The 15,981-nt window shown below is 41.0% G+C and overlaps 1 protein-coding gene across 1 annotated transcript in view; it reads right to left on the bottom strand.

Annotated features, from left to right (window-relative positions):
- Positions 1–15,981, bottom strand: part of TNR (tenascin R) — a 223,141-nt gene that overhangs the window by 15,183 nt on the left and 191,977 nt on the right.

The raw sequence follows: 15,981 nt of genomic DNA, 5'->3' as shown, positions 1-15,981 counted from the left end.
CATCTATCCAGACAGCAAATGATTAATGTCTATATTTATCTTATAAGTATATAAAGCCCCAAAGGTTAAAGTTTCTGGGGACAGGTGCCAGGGAGGGCCTTCCCCTCTCCCTGCTGCTTGGGGAGCGCAGTGATGATTTCCAGGCTTCCAGGCCATTCTCTAGCTGGTCTTTGGAGCAACCAGCCTGTCCACCTCCCTTTCTCCCCTCTTCTCTCACTGCCTGAGTTTCTCATTTTAGATCAACACAGAACACGCTTGGTCTTCAGCTCACTCCTGTCTTATGCACTAATAGCCCTTTCTCCTGAATCAGCTCAGCTCCTCAGAGGGGCCAGAACCCCGCAGTTCTTTCTGATACCCAACGTGTCTCCAGCAGAACATCTTCCCCCTAACCTCAAAACAACACCCTCATTCAGATCCACATTAAAAAAACCAAACCAAACTTTAGAACAGACCAATAAATGAATCTGGGACAAGACAAGGATGCCCACTATCACCACTCCTATTCAACATAGTCTTGGAAGCCCTAGCCATGGCAATCAGGCAAGAGAGAGAAATAAAAGGGATCCAAATTGGAAAAGAAGAGGTAAAAGTGTCACTATATGCTGACAACATGTTACTATATATAGGAGACCCTAAAAGGTCCACACAAAAACTACTAGAGCTGATTGAAGAATTCAGTAAGGTAGCAGGTTACAAGATTAATGTTCAAAAATCAGTGGCATTTCTTTACACTAATGATGAGTCAACAGAAAAAGAAAGTAAAGAAACAATCCCCTTTAAAATAGCACCCAAAGTAATAAAATACCTGGGAATAAATCTAACCAAGGAGGTGAAAGAATTATACACAGAAAACTATAAACCTTTGATGAAGGAAATTAAAGAAGACTTTAAAAAATGGAAAGATATCCCATGCTCCTAGATTGGAAGAATCAATATTGTTAAAATGGTCACACTGCCCAAGGCAATCTACAGATTTAATGCAATCCCGATCAAATTACCCAGGACATATTTCACAGAACTAGAACAAATCATAATAAAATTTATATGGAGCCATCAAAGACCTAGAATTGCCAAAGCATTACTAAAGAGAAAGAAAGAGGCTGGAGGAATAACTCTCCCAGACTTCAGACAATACTATAGAGCTACAGTCATCAAGACAACTGTAGGTTGTCTTTGTAGGTATTGGTACAAAAACAGACATATAGACCAATGGAACAGAATAGAGAGCCCAGAAATGAACCCACAAACTTTTGGTCAACTCATCTTCGACAAAGGAGGCAAGAATATACAATGGCGTAAAGACAGTCTCTTCAGCAAATGGTGTTGGGAAAACTGGACAGCAGCATGTAAAACAGTGAAGCTAGAACACTCCCTTACACCATACACAAAAATCAACTCAAGATGGATCAAAGACTTAAACATAAGACAAGATACAATAAACCTCCTAGAGGAAAATATAGGCAAAACATTATCTGACATACATTTCAAAAATTTTCTCCTAGAAGAAATAAAAGCAAAAATAAACAAATGGGACCTAATGAAACTTACAAGCTTCTGCACAGCAAAGGAAACCATAAGTAAAACAAAAAGACAACCTATGGAATGGTTTTTTTTTTGCAAATGAAACCAACAAAGGCTTGATCTCCAGAATATATAGGCAGTTCATATGACTCAATAAGAAAAAAATAAACAACCCAATCCAAAAATGGGCAGAAGACCTAAACAAGCAATTCTCCAAGGAAGACATACAAATGATCAATAGGCACATGAAAAAAATGCTCCATATCACTAATTATCAGAGAAATGCAAATCAAAACTACAATGAGGTATCACCTCACACCAGTCAGAATGGCCATCATTCAAAAATCCACAATGACAAATGCTGGAGAGGCTGTGGAGAAAAGGAACCCTCCTTCACTGCTGGTGGGAATGCAGTTTGGTGCAGTCACTATGGAAAACAGTATGGAGATTCCTCAAAAGACTAGGAATAGACTTACCGTATGACCCAGGAATCCCACTCCTGGGCTTATATCCAGAAGGAACCCTACTTCAGGATGACACCTGCACCCCAATGTTCATAGCAGCATTATTTACAATAGCCAAGACATGGAAACAGCCTAAATGTCCAACAACAGATGACTGGATAAAGAAGAGGTGGTATATTTATACAATGGAATACTACTCAGCCATAAAAACTGACAACATAACGCCATTTGCAGCAACATGGATGTTCTTGGAGAATGTCATTCTAAGTGAAGTAAGCTAGAAAGAGAAAGAAAAATACCATATGAGATCGCTCATATGTGGAATCTAAAAAACAAAAACAAAAAAAACCAAAGCATAAATACAAAACAGAAATAGACTCATAGACATAGAATACAAACTTGTGGTTGCCAAGGGGGCAGAGGGTGGGAAGGGATAGATGGGATTTCAAAATTGTAGAATAGATAAACAAGATTATACAATATAGCACAGGGAAATATACGTGGGGTCTTGTGGTGGCTCACAGAGAGGGGGGTGTGGCAGTGAATATATGTATGTTCATGTGTAGCTGGAGGATTATGCTCTGCACTGGAGTTTGACACAGCATTGTAGAGTGATTATAAATCAATAAAAAATGTTAAAAAAAAAAAGAGAAGAAAATTAGAAAGCTGGACACACAATCTGTCTCCAGATCCATCAGTGTTGACCTAGGTCCCCTTTAAATACATGTCTTTCATGCCTTCAAGACAAAGTACATTCAGTTGAAATCTCCTTCCCACCTTCTTCATAGGAAGCCATGAGAATCACTGACCTAACACCCTGGAAACACTTTGGGCTTCCCAGACAGACAGACAGCAGAAAATATAAGGGTAAGATAATATAGCAAGACCCACAGTATCTTAGTGTCATAGTATCAAGACCCTATAAAAGCCACACCCTCTCTATCTTTTTTTTTTTAAGTTTGTATGCAATTTTTCTTTTTTTCTCTTTGTTGAGTTGTGGTCATTTTGCGATGTTGTGTCGGATTCCAGTGTGGAGCACAGTTTTTCGGTTGTGCATGGGCATGCATGTATTCATTGTCACATTTTTTTCTCTGTGAGCTACCATGGGATCTTGTATATTACTGGGATTTCAAAATATAGAATAGAGCAACAAGATTATACTGTATAGTACCGGGAAATCTGTCTTATTTTTAAATGAAATATAAAAAAAAATCAAATAAAAACTCATCTATGAGCAGTGAGTATTTAGAATATAGGCTTTAATAGTCAAGTATGCAGACAACATGTACTCAATGTAGGTGTCCAGCAAAATAACCGTAATGTCACCCACTGATAGAGAGCTAACCAGAGGTGGCAGCAGCTAATGAAAGAAGGAATAACTCTGGCATAAAATAAACCTAACCATTTGGAGAAGCAACAGTTCAGAGCAAAAGGAGATCTCACTCATTTGAGTAAAGGAAACATGACCATGCTTTCCCTCAGATTTTACACGATACACTCACACATTAGAGTTTTGTGGAGATTTTCCTATTGGTAGGCATTCTGAAAAATCAGCAAAACACCTGAAGAAGAGCACTCTGCCACTTCCTTTTGGATCTTTTTAAGAACATCCTCTTAGCATCCTGATAGTAAAGAGCAAACAGGGTAAGACAACCCCGGAAAGTTCACGCCCAGAGGAAAAGCCCAACATTTGATTTAAATGATGGCATTGCAAAGAAAATTCAGCCAAACTGACACACATAGTTTTTGCAGGACGTGGCAAATGAAACAGTAACCAACTGAGCTCTAACTCTGACTCAGCCATAGATCTCCCAAGAAAAACACAAAGCACCCTAATGTCAGGCCTCAAACTTCGTCTCAAAATCAAGGAAAAGGGATTAAAAAAAAAATCAGACCAGACCAGAAATGATCTTATACGGGCTTTTTCACACTGATAATGTAGATTACTCAATATTTCTATTACAGATATTTTCAAAAAGCTCACATCTATTAGTTGCTTTAAAGGTAGAACTACCAAAACAAATAGAGTAAACTGGGATGACTTGTTCTGGAGGGGAGAAGTTTTTAAACATCTGAAGGGCTGTCATATAAAAGAGGGATTCATTTTTATAACCTTAGAATATGGGACTAAAGTCAGTTTAAGAAAAATGTGTGACTTAAAAAGAGTCAAAATTTCGGATGGGGTGATGGTCCTAGACTGCATCCCAGAGAGGAAGGGTCGGGTTTTCTTCCTTCTGGGCCCCCGCATTGGACGGGTTGGTGGAGGCGCTCACCAAAGGTGTGCGGGGCTGATGCTCAGCTGCTGGCTGCACTTGCCTTACCTCCGGTGAAGGGCAAGGCCGCCTGGTGGGTGAGATTCCATTTTCCATAATTTAGTCTATGGCATGAAGCAAAAGAGACTCGAAAGCATTCTGATTGTGCAGAATATCCGAGAGGGAAACCTGCCGTTTTCACATCCTGGGAACTTGGAGAAAACATTTACCACGAAACCACTCCTCTCCACCAGCCTCCAGCCCTCGAGACTGCCAAAGTTTTGCCCCACACCACTAGTCCCTGATCAAATTATCATTCCTTTTCACCAGATGAAAGGAAGCAGAGGCCCACTAATTGTTCCCAAACTGGGGACTATTAAAATTCAGCTTCCTGGGTTCTGCAGCAAGTCTGCTGAGTCAGAATACGTGGGGGTGGGGGTGGGGGTGGGGGTGGGGGGGTGTCAGGAATCAGTGTTTTACCAAAGCTCCTCAGATGAGCTGGATTTGGACTCTGCTCTTTCTCTGGTGTATTTCCCTCTTCTCAGAGAGGTCTGGAGGTGGAATTGGTTAGCTTGACTGTGCCCCAAGGAACCTGATGTCTGCTTTCCCTGCCAAGCAAGATCCACATGACTGGGTGGATAAATAGACCGAGTGTCTCAGTTTCTCTCTCTCCCTCTCCTTCCTCTCATTCCTTCTCTTCTTTCCCTTTCTCCCTTTCCTTCTGTCTCCCTTTCCTCTCTCTTTCCCAGTAGGTATGTCTTGAGTGGGCGGTCTCAACATTTAGATTGAGCAAGAGGGGATAAAAGACTCTAATTATCCTTGAGTTTAAGCCTTGGATTCCAGTTTTTACCATCAAGTTCTGCTCTGGGGTTACTGGACTCTGGCTTAGCTAACAATAAAGAGCACACTGATTCCTAATCTTTGTTCACTGCATGTATACTGTGGCTTCATACACTTTTGGGAGGTGGTCAGGGCAGATTTCAGGGGTCCCTAGCTCCCTGGATGTGAAATTGTCCAATATCATCAGAAACACACTTTTAACCCTAACATAGATCATCCCAGTAATTTTTCCCAAGGCAGAAATTCTAGGATGAAGAGCAAAACTGGAAGGTTTTTCTTCCCTTTCCCTTTGATACAGTTACTGGGGCCTGGCATGACAAACAGGCTTTTCTTTCTTTCTTCCTTTCTTTTTTTTGGCACAGGCTATGGTGATTACCAAGTTAAGAGGATAGCAATGCCAAGTGAGTAATCGGTACACTGAAATGTCTCATGGTTAAGCGTTTCTAGATGAGATTATGAGATCAACAGGACCAGGGCAATCACCAGAAGAATTTCTCAGAGACTGGTTTATGTTGGGCATCGGAGGCTGAATGCTGAGTAGAGGGAAGTGAGCCGCGTGACACATAGCGTAACAGACAGTCCCCAGCCAGCTGGGAGTGAAGGAAGAGACTTTCAGTTCCTGCCCTGTCCCTTACTTGCTTTGTGTTCTTGGGTGTGGTCTTTCAAATGGTCAGACTTAGTGGCTTTGGAGAGTGTCTCCCTACTGCCCATTCTTAATGGCCTTAGCATCCAGGCTGAAGCCATCATATCAGTGTTTCTCTCTGAAAACAACCTCAGCAGGTTGCAGAGAAAAGTGTGTGGCTCCATAGAAGCACAAGTGGAACCACCTCTGGCCATGTGCACTTAGATTTTTTTTCCCAGAAGTGGGTTTGTGGTTAGCAGGGTTTGGGGAGTCACTCTGAGGCTATGGACAGGGAGAAGTTAACTGTTTAGCCCACATGGGCTGTCAAACCTACCACCTTATCCTCCTCCACAGCATCTTCCAATTCATTTACCTGTTTATTCTTTTGTGTATTCATTCAACAAACATATAGGAAGGGTCTGTTGGGTTCTAAATGCTGGGCTAAGAGATTGGACTATAAGGAAGAAAGAAACACAGTCCCATCTTTCAAGTTGCTCACACTTTGGTGGGAGAAACAGACAGATACAACCCCAAGTTCTAAGTGCTCTGGAAAAGGGATTAAACATAGGGAGCTATCAAAATATGGAAGTGGGCATGCAGTGAATCTGGGGCTGGTAAGGGTATGGGGGGCTGGGGAGCCTGGTATGGGGCAGGGATTAGCAAGTGCTAATCAGAAAGTGCTTCTTATTTTAGGAACTGATGTAGCAGTCAGCCACAAGTTGGTGCAAGAGGTTCTAGGTCTCTAGTAAAACATGGCCTATATGGGAAACTGCAGGTTTTAACCAGCCAACAAGAGGAAGAGCTGGGTTGGATGGATGAGGGAGAGCTTTGGGGAGATAAGAGGGACTGGATCATACCTTTTAAGGAGTTGGACCTTCTCCTGAAGAAAATAGGACAAAAAGTCCACTAATAGACTTAAAGCTCAAGTTTTTAAGAAGGTTATTCTTACTGTAGCACAGAGAATGAATTAGATGGGGGTGAGAGTAGAAGTAAGACCCCATTCAGGAGGTAGTAGTGGGAATGTAGGTGGAGAGGTGACAGTAGCCTTTAAGGAGCCAATGGGAACACAGAATTAACCGAGCAATAGACAGCTTGGGTGTCTTTATCTCAAGCAGAGTTGCTAAGGAAGGTCCTTAACCTCTGCAGACCACCTGTGCCTTCCACCCCCCAAAGGCAAATGCAGCAGGCTTCCAGATCTTCCCTTCGATGATAGCTAAAGGCACCCTAATAGTAGAGAAATGTTATGACAGAATTTGCCTTACACTCCTTGGATTCACTTGTAACAGGAGACCAGATTCCAGGACAGCCTGGCCCCTCTCTGTGGCTCTTGATTTAATATGGCAAGGAGAGGGTCGGGTCGTGGTGATGCCTCCTACCCGGTCTCTTCCAGCCATTCTGGCCACACTTGCATCCATTGTCCATATTTTAACCAGAGTAATTTTTTATGGTATAAATATGATACTGTCTCATCCTTTTTCTCACTTGCTGAAGGCCCTTCAATAGCTTCTCCAATGCAGTGGCTCCAACTGTAATGGCTTCTTGCAATTAATATAAAATCTAAAATCTTTATCACATCCTACAAATCCCTGAATGCTCTGACTCTGCCTTGTACTCCTCCCTCTTCCTCACTGGCTTTCTTTTGATTTGTTGACCATGCTACACTTATCCCTCCCTCCCCTTGGGGTGTAGGAATTTCTCTTCCCTAGGCTTGGAATGCTCTTCTTGTGTGACTCACTCTTATCATTCAAGTGCTGGCTCAAACGTCTCAGCTCAGACAGAGGCCTTTCCTGACCACCCTCGTTGAGGCCAGGGTCTGGAATGAGGAGAAAAAGTGGCAAGTGACAATCAGGAAAGGCTTCCTATGATAGGGATGTCATATCTGCCCCTATTCCATTACTCTGTATTCTTTAATAGTATTATCACTACTTGAAATTACCATATTTCCTTCTTTTTGTCTATTCCCCACAGCCTCATCCTCTTGATTGTAAGCTTCATGAAGGGATTTGCTGGCTTATCTTGTTCATCACTCCATCCTCAGCACTTAGAACAGTATCTAACCCACAGTAGGTACTCAATCAATATTTGTTAAATATATGATGTCATGTGAGCACTATATCCCCCTATGATTATGCAAAGGGAAATTAAAATTAGATTTTCTGAAAACACTTGGGACAACTTGATTAAAAATAGGTCAGTTCAAATCCTGTATAAAGTAACATAAGGTCCTTCTATAAAGCTCACAATGCCGTCTTACAACCTATGGCAGGCTGTATTGCTGTCTGACAAAATTTACTGCCCTTCCTTTAGAGGGATTACACATCCCTGTACTACTGAATAGCATGAATAACTCTAGGTAAATAAATTCAACGGCTTAGATGAAATGGACTAATTTCTTGAAAATCGCCATCTACCAAAAGTCACCCAAGATGAAATGAGTAACTTGAATAGTACTATAACTATTAAAGAAACTGGCTCTATGGGTAAAACTTTTAGAAAAAGAATCACCAGGCCCAGGTGGCTTCACTGGTAATTATACCAAACATTTAAAGAAGAAATATCACCAATTTTATGCAGTCTCTTCCAGAAAATAGAATAGGAGGGAACATTTTCCAACTCATTCAATGAGGCCAGCATTATCTGATACAAAAACCACATGAACAGTGCAAAAAAGAGAGAGGATAGGTTCCAAGAAAGTTCTGAAGTTCTGTTCTTGCTTCCCCCCTCCCCATATTGTCATGGAGTAATCATTACCTACCCCTTCACATGTACTTGGATTATGAGACAGAGCAGCTGAGAACCTCAAAGGAACATGAGCCCACAGGCCAGATTATCCATTCATTAAAGAGTAAGACTACCTTGAAAGAAAGACCGCAGGCAGTATGACATCAATCATCTGAAGCAGAATTATTAGTACAGATGGACCAAGTTTAAATTAAGCATGATAACGTTATATAAGGATGTAAGGAAGGATATTAATATGAAAAAGAAGAGGAAATTGTAGAGGATTAATAGGGACACTAGGAATGAACAATATAGTTGAAAGTAAGAATACAATAGATGGGATGAATAAGGGATTTACATCCAGCTGAAAATAAATGAATTGGATGATCAGATTAAGGAACTCTGAAAAAATTAAAGGTAAAGATGAAGAGAAAGAAAACATAAGAAAAAGCTAAAAGATTTACAGGGTAGAATATATATTTAAACATATAGCTAATATAAATCCTAAAAAGGGAAAATAAAAACAGGAGGAAATGTTTAAAGAAATAATGAAGATAGATGTCTCAGAATTAAAGATAAAACATTTCAGATTTAAAGTGATCAAAGAGTGTTACACTGGAGATAAAAAGGCAAATGAACTCCAAGACATATGGTAAGACTGTCAAAAAGGAAAACATTCTAAAAGCTTCTAGAAAGAAAAAGTAGACTACCTACAGAGGAGCAAGGATCAGATTGACATCAGACTTGTTAACGGCAACACTGCATATGAGAAGACAATGGAATAATATTTTAAAATAGGAAGGAAATAAATATTTGAGGATTTATTTTATGTCTCTGATTAAATTGTAATTCAAATGTGGGGATAGGATGAAAAAATAACTTCCTCAAGTGTATGAGATTTCAGGAGGTTTGCCTGTACAAAATCTATTGAAAATTTAGAGTAAGCACACAATTGAGAAGAATGACAACTCCTAGAGATATGAGAAGTAAGAGTGATTATTTGAGTAAAATTTCTTATTTTTGTCTTAAATAAAAGACGAGGAAAAAAAAAGAAAGCCTGTTTATAACAACCCAGAGCTAAAAATCTAAACAGGATTTTCTGGGGTAGAGGTGAAAGGAATGAGGAGCGAGGAGGAGTGCAGAGGGATTTGAAAACATGCTCAACTCCTTGGATTGTTAGAGAGAAGATACTATATTGATACATTAAGGAATCAAAAGGGATCAATAAATATGAATATACTTCTTAAATCTAAAAGCTGGTTCTTTTGAAATATTAATAAGAGAAATAAGCCACTGGCAAGACTGATTAAAAAATAAAGTTGAGAAAAATAAAATGGAAAAGGGGAAAGAGCTGCAGATACAGCAGAGATGAATAAAGTCTTTTGAAGAATTTTATGCTACTAAAATGTAAAACTCAGATGAAATGAGTAAATTCCTAGAAAGTTATAAAGGGTCAAAATGGATACAAGAAGAAAGCAAGAACTTGGATCGATAATTAATTTAAAAAACTTAGAGGCTCTAGTCAAACATCTCACATTCCCAAACCAAAAAAGAAACAAACAAAACAGCAACAATAAAACGTGCCCAGGTGGTTTCAGTGATGAGTTCTATCTTACATGAATTATTCCAAGAAAAGTAAAAGAATGAAAACTGTTCAGCGTTTTTTTTTCCTTTTAAATGATGTTAGTAGAACATGGATTTCAAAACCCAATAAGGAGGTATATATAAGAAAAAAGTGTATAAGTCAATTTCATTTGTGATTGAAGATGTGAAAAGCCTAAACAAAATATTAGCTAACCAATTCCAACAGTGCATTAGTTTCTCCTAGGAATATAAATAGATGTATTTTAAAAATCTATCAATGTAATTTATCTCATTAGTAAGCTAAAGGATAAGAAGCAGATAATTAATTATAAGTTGGTGCAGGAAAAAAACTGATAAAGTTTAACAACAAAGTTTATGATGAAAATTCTTAATTTGGAACAGAAGAAAATTCCATAACTTAATAAATGTTTTAAACCTTAATTTAAGTAAATAATATTCTTGTTTATTTAAGGTTAGCCAATTATATATTTATTTTATTTTTGAAAAAGTTAAATAGCTTTTTTTTTCCATTTAAAAGAGTTTAAAAATGAAGACTTAGCAAACATTGTGCCACATGAAGTTTTAAGGGCATTCCCTTTAAGAATGGAAGCAAGTCAAAGTTACCTAATGTCACTATTACTATTTAACATAGTCTGAAAGTACTGGCTAATGTGATAAAAGAAGAAAAATAAATAAGAGATATAAGGGATAAAACTGTCATTATTTGTAAATGATATAAAACATTTACCTAAAAATTTTAACAGAAACAATAGATAATTAGAATTAATAACAGAGTTCTGCAGGATTGCTAGATACGGGATCAATACACAAAAATTCACAGCATTTTTTCCACATCAGCAATAACCAACTGCAAAACATTTCAAAAATTAGATAAAAGTCACCAAGCAATAAAATTTATAAAGTGTTCAGAAATTAGCCAAGAATAAAAAGAGTTATAGAGAAAAATGTAAAATTCTATTTAAAAACATAAAGGTGATTTGAACAAATGAAGACACAACATATGCTTTTGATAAAGATGACTTAGTATTATAAAGATGTCAGTTCTCCCCAAATTAATTTATAAATTTATTGCAATTCCAATCTAAATTCAGGTTGAAATATCCTTTGGGAGAACTGGATAAACTTGTTCTGAGATGACTATGGAAAAATAAAGGTCACAAAATAGCTAAGTCAACTTTGACAAAGAAAAATGAGAAAACTTGTGCTACCAGCTATTAAGGTGTTAATATTGAGGTATTAAGCTGTAGATATGAAAACACAATGTAGTGAGATGTGGCCAAGATGGTGGAGTAGGAAGACCCTGAGCTTACTTCCTCCCATGGGCACACCACAAGCACAACGATTACAAAGTTACAACTATTACAACTCCCTATGAGAACAAACTGAGGATTAGCGAAAAGATTTTCTGCAATTAAATGTGTAAAGAAGGAACCAGGAGACAAGTGGGAGGAGTGGAGATGCAGTGTAGTCCAGATCCACCCCGCCGGGTGGGCTACCCACAAACAGGAGAAAGTAGGAGAATGTGTAGGAGACAATAGTAGAACAAACAGGAGACCCGAGGATGGAGGGGTCTGAGTCCCACACTGGGCTCCCCAGCCTAGGATTCTTGCCTCCAGAATGTCTGGCTTTAAAAACCAGCAGGGCTTACTTTTGGGAGAGCCAGAGCACTGTAAGAAGCAAAGACTTCACTCTTAAAGGAGGTACACTAAATCTCACCTGCTCCAAGACCCAGGGCAGAAGCAGTAATTTGAAAGGAGCTTGGGTCAGACCTACTTTCTGATCTTGGAGAGCCTCCCAGAGAGTAAGGAGGCAACTGGGATGTCCCCTGGGGATATGGGTGCTAGCAGCAGTTATTTTGGGGAATTTGTCCTACCACAAGATCGCTGGTGCTGGAAAGTACCACTTTGGAATCCCCCCTCCAGCCAGATAGCACCAGGGGCTTACAGCCCTGGACCCCCTGGGCCACACAGCTAGCCTTGCCAGGACCTGGCCCTGCTCACCAGTGGACCCTGTGGCCACTACGTGGGTCAGTGCCTGGTAGCCAGCCAGGCCAGAGGCCAGCCCCACCTACCAGCACGCCTGCAGTAGTCAGCCGGCCGCAACAGAAGGACCCACACAACCTGCAGAGGGGGTATTCCTAGAGCATATAGCTCTGGTGACCAGAGGGGAGCGTGCCGCCAGGCCCCATAGGACATCTCCTACATAAGGGCCACTTCTCTGAGACTGGGGAATGTAACTGACCTGCCTAATACATAGAAATAAACACAGAGAAGACAGAGGGATATGTTCCAAATGATAGGTCACAACAAAACCTCAGAAAAACTAAACAAAGAAGACATACACCATCTACCTGATCGAGTTCAAGGTAATGATCATAAAGATGCTTAATGAATTTGGGAGAAGAATGGATGAACACAGTAGAAAATATAAAGAAGAACTGAACAGAGCTGAAGAATAGAATCACTGAAATAAAAAATACGCTAGAAGGAATCCACAGTAGATTAGATGATACAGAGGAACAGATCAGTGAGCCGGAAGACACAGAGGGACCTGGCTAGAGACTGACATTGGTGATACGTAATGAACTGGGTGATATGATTAATTCAAACCTCTCATCTGACACCCATCCATCTATCCATGTTGGACATGGATGGGAATGGTTTGTTCAAATGGGATGCTTAGTGCCTTGCCTCCTTCCCCACCGCCAGGTCCCAAAGAAAGAAGGGGGCCTTTCCTTTTAGTGGTTTGCTTGTCTCAGTGAAGCAAGAACTCAAGCTGTTTCTAAGTAGTGGAGCAGACAGAAGTCCCCTGCAGTTCCCTACTCTGGTGTGGGGGAGTGTGGCATGTGTAGGAGTAGACAGCAATGGATAGCGGTCCTTAGGCCTTCCTTTCCCACCGGTAACTGTGGACTTGCATCTCTTGTCCCACCCAGGGTTTGCCAATCCTCATTAACTTTCACAACCTCAAAAACTGAAAAGCCTCAGAGAGCAGCTCAGCCTGGCCGTGGGAGAGCAGGGACAGGAGCAAAAGCAATAAAGAAGACTTCTCATTATCCATCTCTGGGTACCTCTGAAAATGACTGTCTTCGCTTAACCTCAAGGTCAAGAGAACCTACTTTATAGTGTTCACTGTCTCTGAAGACAAGCTTTAGCGAGCGCCTTGTTTGCTTCCTGTAGTATTAAAATAGACAATGAAATCTGCTTCTCAGAAGATCATTTCACCAAGTCCCTGTTGCTCTGTGGGGAATATTTGTTTCCTCATTTATATTCATGTCTCTAAAAGACAAGTAGACCTTGGATGAAATTTCAGGCGACAGTAAATTATAAATAATGTATCCATATTTTTTCTCTTCCACACTACTTGTATTTAATTCCCCCCAGAGTCTTGTGCAAACACCAGAGACAAGAGGACAGGAAGCTATTAACATGATGGAAAGAATGAAATGGGCTTCTGTTATATGGCAGGGATGCAAGGAGGGAAGACATCTTGATAAAGGAGGTTTGTTTTTATTTTTGAGGTTTTTGTAGGAGCCGGTTCTTTTCTTTTCTCTCTCTCTTTTATTTTTATTTTATTTTGTTTTTAACATCTCAACTTTTTTCCCAGACCATCAAATAGGCATCTGCTTGAAATGAGTCTCTCTGCTTGGACAAGATGAGGGGTTGTCAGTGGATGGAGGCCACTTTGGGGCCCAGCTTTAAGCTCTTTTGCTCCATAAGATATGGCATAAAAAATGCTTATAACGATCAGCTGAGATCAGCCCAGCCTAAGAATAGGATGCTGGTAAATGGAAAGTTCTGGCATTGTCAGTGAAGTTGGAAAGGATGCCAGTTACTGAAATGAAATGAAATGAATGAATGAAATTAGCCTCTAAATCCATTAACCCTAGTTTGCCGTCACATAGGATGCTCTGGTGCTCCTCAGACCTCTTGCTCAGCGGGAGCGATTCATGAGGTTCAGGCTCCAATCTTTTGAATAAGGGAAGAGACTCTTCTCTTTGTTTTTTGTTTCTTTCCCTTCTTATCTTTCTTTTTCTTTCCTTCTTCTTCTTCTTCTTTTTTTTTTTTTTTTTTTTTTAGGCAAATAACAGGAGCCCGAAGATGGAGCTTGCAGGGTGCACCATGTGGCTCTGGGTGTGTGAGGGGAGTAAACGCTGGTCCTGATGGAGGAATGGGGAGAGGAGGGGCCGCGATGTGATGAGAGTCAGGGGAGGCTCAGAGAATGGCAGAATCGGACTGGAGGCCCTGCTGCCCCAACGACTCTTCCCAGAGGAAGCCCACGCTCAGGGGACCTCTGGAGATACGCTGCAGCTGGGATTTAGCCATTCCACTCAGCCACCGCTTACTATGTCTGCTATGTGCCAGGCTTTGTGCAAGGTAATTTCACGTGCAATACTTCAGTCCATGAACTTTTCATTCTGCAACGGGTCACTTCAGTGGGTTCTGATAAATCTCCAAGACAAAGCCAGCAGGGTTTGGTAGGAATCTGAGCATTCCAGTAAAACTCTGTAAAGCTTTTGAACATCAACCCATCTTTGCCATGGACCACTGTAGTTGTTGTGGCAAGTCTTTCTCTGGTTCCTCAAGTTGCATCGAGCAGGTGGGGCAGTAACTACACTGATTAAACGGTCAAGTGGGCTCTTGAGTTCGGCGTTCTCTTTTCTGAAGTGGTATTGGTCATGCTGCAAGCGCCCAGTGTCAATTGAAGCCTCATAAAAACAAACAAGTACCCAAATACATCCTGATGTCCCTCTGTACTATCCGCTGAACAAAGCCCCTACCCTGGGATCCTCTCCAGATGGGCACGAATTGTCAACCCTCGGTTCATTGGGTCTTGCTGAGCCTCCAGCTGGATTTAGATTCTAGACGCAAAACTGTTGCACACCTGCTGGGGGCAGCTTCATCTCAGAGGGGCCAGTGGTGGGCCCAGAAGCTGGCATGCTTTTACAGCCCAGGTGGATCTGGAGCAAGGCACAGCTGCCAGATGCTGTGGAAGCCTCAGGCGTGTCCTCAAACTGCTCACAACCACTGGCTGTGGCACTGCTGGGATGGGAGCTGAAATCTCATACTATACTGAGCAAGCATTGGAACCCATGCATTTGGGGAATGAAATGATTAGTTTAGATCCAGTAAATATGCAGATTGGGAGCTCTGTTTATGTTTCTGTCATCTGTGTCCTTTTTAAGGGAAGAAAATGTTAACTCAGTGAAAAGCTCCAATCCTTGGGTCTTGGGGTGGTAGCTTGGAAAAGGAAACACTAGAGGACCTTTTAATTAACCTGTGAGTATGCAGAGAAGGGCTTGAACAAGAAGAGAGTGACACCTTGGTTTTGAGATGACACCCTTTGAAAGGTCATGGTGGGTGAGCGTAATTGACTTCAACCCTATAAAAGTCATCAAGCATCCTCTGAATTCCACTTGGGTAAGGACCCACCGTGGATTCACACCTTGGCTGTGTGACCAAGGTTAATTTTTAATTTTTAATTAAAAATTGTTTTTCTGATTAATGTGCTCATTGTAGATACTTTGCAAGATATTGAAAAGTGTAAAAAAAGAAGACCAGTTCATAATCTCACTGCCCTAAAGAACTACTGGTGACATTTTGGTGCATTTAATCCAGTGTCGTGTTTGTCATTTAGAACAAGTCTAATGGGGGAGGCACCTGGGTAGGGACGGGGGACTTTCTGCCACCTCTCTCTGGTGACGAGAGGATGGGCGCTGGGGTGTGGACAGGAACCCAGTCATCCTGGTGCTCCGAGATGCAGGCAGATGTGCATCTGGGCATAAGGAACACGCCTATACTTGCCCCACATTGTGCACGGTCACAGCCCCAGACTGTAGGGCAGAGGGAGAATTCAAAGTCTGAACTGAGCTGTCCCACCTTACAGACTATACAGAGGCACCATGCAAAGGGGCAGAAAGGACTGTTAACAGCTCAGACCCCAGGGCCAGAACAACGGG

The sequence above is a fragment of the Camelus ferus genome, chromosome 21 (assembly GCF_009834535.1).
Source record: "Camelus ferus isolate YT-003-E chromosome 21, BCGSAC_Cfer_1.0, whole genome shotgun sequence".
Taxonomy (NCBI): domain Eukaryota; kingdom Metazoa; phylum Chordata; class Mammalia; order Artiodactyla; family Camelidae; genus Camelus; species Camelus ferus.
The sequence above is the reverse complement of the archived record's forward strand: the minus strand, read 5'-3'. Positions and strand labels throughout refer to the sequence as shown.